This window comes from Bufo gargarizans, chromosome 6 (genome assembly GCF_014858855.1).
Source record: "Bufo gargarizans isolate SCDJY-AF-19 chromosome 6, ASM1485885v1, whole genome shotgun sequence".
NCBI classification, from domain to species: Eukaryota; Metazoa; Chordata; class Amphibia; order Anura; family Bufonidae; genus Bufo; species Bufo gargarizans.
In genome coordinates, this window is record NC_058085.1 from 77202640 (window position 1) to 77208510 (window position 5871).

At 40.2% G+C, this 5871-nt stretch overlaps 1 pseudogene; it reads left to right on the forward strand.

Annotated features, from left to right (window-relative positions):
• Positions 1-4580: 4580 nt before the first annotated feature.
• LOC122942781 lies at positions 4581-4755 on the forward strand (annotated as a pseudogene).
• Positions 4756-5871: the final 1116 nt, after the last annotated feature.

Sequence of the window (5871 nt, forward strand, 5' to 3'; positions counted from 1 at the left end):
GCAGGAAATATTTGTTTCTAAATCTTTTCAGGTCCAAAGGTTTAAGAGGAGGAAGATGCCTTTTTCGGACCATGCTTGGATTGAGTGCCTGGTGACGAGTGGTGGTATGTATGAATACGGTAAAGGAGTATGGAAGTTGAATGTGACCTTGTTGGATGATGAGAGGGTCTTGGATCATTATAGATCACAGTATGGTAGATGGGTGGCGAAAAAAGGGGAGTTTGCAAGTGTGAGTGAATGGTGGGAATGGGTGAAATGGAGACTAAATGTTTTTTTCATTCTGAAGGGACGGGAGAATTCTAGGAGGTGAAAGGACAGAGTATGCAAGATGGCAGAAGAGGTTAGAATACCTATTGATGTTAAGGCGTGAAGGTATGGATGTTGGGCGTCAGATTGATGAAGCGCGTGAATATGTGAGTAAATGTTTGGAAGTAAAAGGGAAAAGTATAATTGCGCAAGCTAGAGTGAATGTGAAGGAGAAAGATGAGAAATGTACGAAGTTCTTTTTTAAGTCCGCTTTCCAAAAAAGATGGAAATGTTAAGGGTGATTGGAAGTGTTGGGGTGGAAGTGTGCGAGAAAGATGGGGTGTTGAATGAAGTATGGAAGTTCTATTCGGATTTGTTTGCTGAGAAAGAGAGGGAGGTCTCTTTGGAACAAGAGTGTCTGGGTTATGTGGATAAAAGGTTGGATGAGATAGATAGAGACTTCTTGGGGGAAGATGTAAGAATGAGTGAAGTAGAAGACGCGGTGAAGGGGATGAAGACAGGAAAGGTTGCTGGGAGTGATGGTCTGCCTGCAGAGTTTTTTTGTACTTTTTGGGACTTAATAGGCAACGATGTATGGGAAGTATGTAAGGAAGTGTTAGAGAATGGTGTGTTGTTGAGAAGTATGCGTGAGAGTATTATTGTATTATTGTTTAAGAAAGGCGATCGGAAATGTTTGAAAAATTGGAGACCGATTGCGCTTTTGAATGTTGATTACAAAATTATTGCAAAGGTGATTGCGAATAGGTTAAAAAGTGTGGTTGACTGTATGGTAGGTGAAGAACAGATGTGTGCGGTGCCAGATCGGCAGATTTCTGAATGTTTGTTGGGTTTGAGAGATGTGTTATGGGATTGCGAGGATCGGAAGCAGGGTGTGGCTGTGGTTGCGGTAGATTTCGAGAAAGCGTAGGACCGGGTGGTGCATGAATTATGTTCGGGTGTTAGAAAGGATGGGTGTGCCTGTTCGGATGATTGGTTGGATTAAGTGTTTATATAGTGATATTGTGAGCAAGGTACAAGTGAATGGTTTTTTGAGTAAGGATGTCAGGATTAAGTCGGGGGTACGTCAAGGGTGTCCCTTATCCCCCATTTTGTTTATCTGTGTGATTGAGCCTTTGTTGGGTATGTTTCGGCGTGATAAGTTGATGCGTGGTGTTGAGATTCCGGGAAGTGGTGGTAGGGATTTGCGTGTGATTGGATATATGGATGATGTTACGGTTGTGTGTAAATCTATGGCGGCAGTGAGAAGATCGAAGTTGTTGATTGAATGTTTTTGTATGATGAGTGGTTTTAAACTGAATTTGGATAAGAGCGGATGTAAGTTTTTTGGTGCTTGGGCTGGTCATGAGGGGTGTGAGTGGCCTATTCGAATGGGTGGTATTGAGATCTTGGGAATTGTGTTTGACAAGGATTTGTATGGGAAGGAGTCCTGGGAAAGGGTGTTGGTGCGTATAAGGAATAAAGTTGGGTTTTGGTCTTTAAGGACATTATCGATAGAGGGTCGTATTTTGATTATTAAGTCTGTTATCTTACCTATTTTGTTATACGTGAACTATGTTTTTCCGCCTCCTGACAGGTGTCTGGCTAGAATCGTGAGGGAAGTTTTTGTGTTCCTGTGGAACTCGCGAATGGAAAAGTTGAAACGTGAGAAAGTGTTGAAAAAGAAGATGAATGGTGGTAAAGGTTTGATGAATATTGAGGTGTTTTTGGCTGTGAAATATGTTAGTTTTTGTATGAAGGTCAGTAAGAAAGATAGTGTGTACGGATGTATGATGAGATACTTGGCAGGGAGTGTGTTGCGAAAGTGTAAGTTAGAGGTGAGAGATTTAAGAGTGCCTGTGTGTTTTACTAGTCCGTGGTTTTATGTAAGGATTGAGCGGTGTATTAGGAGAAATGATTTGGGAAGTGTGAATGTGCAAGACTGGTGTGATAGTAAGAAAGTGATGGATAAAATTGATTCTAGAGAGATTATGGAGGATATTGGGGGTCTTACTGGGAATGAATGTAAAGCAGCGTGGAAGAAGGTGCATGATAAAAGCTTGACGAATAAACAGAAGGATTTAGCTTGGATGAGTGTGCAGAGATGTTTGCCTACCCGAGAGTTCCAGAGAAGAAGAGGGTTGGTGACAAGTGAGGTATGTCCTAGAGAAAGATGTGGGAGGACAGAGGATTATGTGCATGTGTTGTGGGAGTGTGGCTATGCTAGGTCTGTGTGGGGTGGTATGCGTAAGATGGTTGATGGCCTAACAGGGATTAAAATGTTAACTTTTAATATGATGATGTTTGGATTGTGTGGTTTGAATGGTGCGAAAGCTAGAGTGTTATGGCTGTTAGTGAATTGTGTAAAAGAGGTATTGTGGGATGTGAGGAATATTTTAATTTTTAAGAAGGAGGTGATTGAAGTACATGAGTGTCTAGGTATGGTCCGTGGAAGGCTCTTTTTGTATGTTCTTTGTGACCGGAAAAATCTTGGTTTTGAAGATGCGGAAGGCATCTGGAAACATAAAAAGTGGAAGGATTGGATTTGAAACAGAACAAATTTTTTGTCTTTTTTTTTTTTCAGCTAGTTGGTCCCTTTATGGAGAATAAAGAAAAGGGTCTTTCAATAAAAGGGAATGTTTATGTTGATCTTATAATAAATAAAGATAGCTTCTGTTTTTTTCCTTAAAGGAGGATATTGTATTGAGTTCTTATATGACTTTTGTGTAGAATGTATTTTAGTTTCATTACTTTGAACCTTTGTTATGCAAGACTTGTATATTGAACTTTATTTATAATAAAAGAATTAAAAAACAAATTGAGAGGTGCTTGGGGTACCCGGCTGCTCGGCCTGGGGGGATCGTTCGGGTTCATAGCCTGGACTTCACCCCCCTGCTGCTATTGGGAAGTTGGCCTAGTCCCCAAGCAACGAGGAGCGATCACCTAGCCGCTCTGCTGAGTGGTGGAGGTTTCCTTGCCAATCATGGAGGAGGAAATGGAGGCTTAATTTTGGGAGCCGAAAGACCCTGAGTCAGTTCCTGACTAAGCCAGAGTGCAGTATGCAGTCCGTATCTTCATTGAAGAGAAGGAAAGGGAGAAGAAAGACCTCGCCTTTGTTGCAAGAATCCTGCTGGGAGAAATCCTGAAGATTGGAAGAGATGATGTGCTGGCAATGATGGACTACCCAAAAAGAGGAAGCTATGACATCATTTTACACAGTGATGAATTGTTCTCAAGCTTTTTGTGGAAATGGGAGGAAGTAAAGACCGATCCAAGGTTAGTCGGGGTAAGAGTTATCCCTCACTTCCAGAGTAATGTGAAAATTGTCATTGTAAAGATGTAGTCACCATACATTGAAGAACATAAGATTATTGAATTCCTAAGTAAGTCTTGTGATCAAGTAGTACATTTGGGAAAAGTCTACAACCATTATGGTTTCTGGATTTCAAAGTGGAGATTCAAAGTATCTTTGAAAGAAATAGAAAAAGGAACAGGAAAATTTGTTATACCAGATGCAAGATTTAAAATTGGACGAGTGACTGGAGATCTTTTTTTATAATGGAATGGTGGATTTCTGTACGAGATGTAAGATGTATGGGCTTAAACAATACGTCTGTGAAAAAGAGCTATGTATGCTATGTGGAAGAGGAGATAATGGATTTGGAGAATGTAAAACGCCTAGGTTGTGTTTTTTCTGTAAAGAAAGTGGTCATTTAGCTCGTGATTGTCAACAGAAGAAAAAAAAAGGTATAAAACAGAAGAAAAGGAGAAAGAACGAGATAAGAAGGAAGAGGAAACTAGTCAAGAAAGAACTAATCGAAAGGGAACCAGTCAAGAAGAAAAGGAAAAAATGCTAGAAGAAATGGGATTAGATATATCTGCTTCTGAAGATGAAGAAAAGCAAGAAATAACATTGGAAGAAGTAATGAAATCTGCAGATTTTGAAAAGAAAAATAAATTTTGTCTAAAGAATATACAGAAGAAGAAAGAGTAAAAGCTCAAAATATTGTCATGACAAATTATGAAACAGAACTGGGGATTTTCAAGTCAATTTATGTAGTAGATGCTTGGTTACAAAAGGCTCTAGAGTAAAAGATTGATATTACTATGGAGGAATATCAGGCCTTACAGGATTGTCTGGAGGAAGAAGAGAAAAGTTAAAGTATAAAGAATTTCTATGTTTTGTTTGTCTTAAGTTATGTCATTATGTTTATTATTGCATTTTTTCTAAAAAAAAAGAGAAATAAGAATAAAAAGTATAAAAAAAGGTTGATCTGGAGGATGAAGCGCATAACATATGTTGTTCTGATACAAATAGGTGGCGTCTTCTGATGCTACCAACTTAAAAAAAAAAAAGAATCTGTTCTTATCAGTTTAATATCTGATATGTCCCCTATCTGAAGACCAAATATTAAATGGATTTTTCGAACCGGGAGATGGAAAAAGAGCTTGCTCTGTCCACTCCACGCATTGACCTGGTATTGCAGTACCTCCAGGACCGGTGCATCCCTTCTAATCCAGTATGAAAAAACAGAATGAAATAGATAGATTGCAAGCAAGTGGAAAGTTGCTGTGTCCTGCCTCAGGAGTCTGCACTTCAGCTTCTCCTCTCTCTGCCCAGTCAGTGCTGTGCTGCTTTCTGCGTACCTGCATCTAGTCCAGGCATCCTCAAACTGCGGCCCTCCAGCTGTTGCAAAACTACAACTCCCAGCATGCCCAAACAGCCTACAGGCAGCAGCCTACAGCTGGGCATTGTGGGATTTGTAGTTTTACAACAGCTGGAGGGCCGCAGTTTGAGGATGCCTGATCTAGTCTGTCAATCTCCGAATTGCATCAGCTGTTGGTTTGTTCTAGCACCACGCAACCCAGCCAGCCAGTCTCCTCATACTTCAAATCCAATTAAGACTGATGGGTCAGTTAATTGGCTTATCACCTGAATGAAGTGTTTGGACCTCCACGCACCTTCGGTTTGATTTGGGCCTGTTGTGCACACCTGGGATGCTGAGTTGTTCCTGGCAATTGACCCTTGAAGGGTTAAATAGAATAAGCTATTTGATCTGTATGCGGGACAGGATGCTGGGTGACATCATTCTAGAGGGAGAATATGATACATTAGCCTTATGTCCATATAGAGAATGGAGTCTGCCCAGCAACAGTGAATATGTGAATCACATCTGTTTCCAATATATGTGGAAGAATGTCTATAAAGGTGCTGAATTCCGAGAATTAAAAGCAGAACGGTTTCAGAAATACGCCTGTGTGTATCATTGAGACTAGTTCTCCGGGTACCTGTCTGTGACAAAGGAAGAAGCAGATTTCTTTCAGCTGGGGGCTCTGCCCGGGTTAGAAAATACAGCATCTCGGGTAAGTACAGAATATTCCTGTCTTTAATGACTGGGGACATTCTGATGCTTTCCGAAAAAAAACATGCTGTTGCTATTTTGAATCCACTTCAGACACACTGAAAGGAATAGAATCTATCTTTAGGCAAGGTAGACTATAAATAGACTACTAGCCAAGTCTAACAGATAAATTCTTTAGGGAAGAATTTAAAAGAGGAATTATTTTGGGAAGAATTCAAATAGTGTCTGCACCCTGTTTTTTTTATTTTTTTCTTGTCAGCAAAAT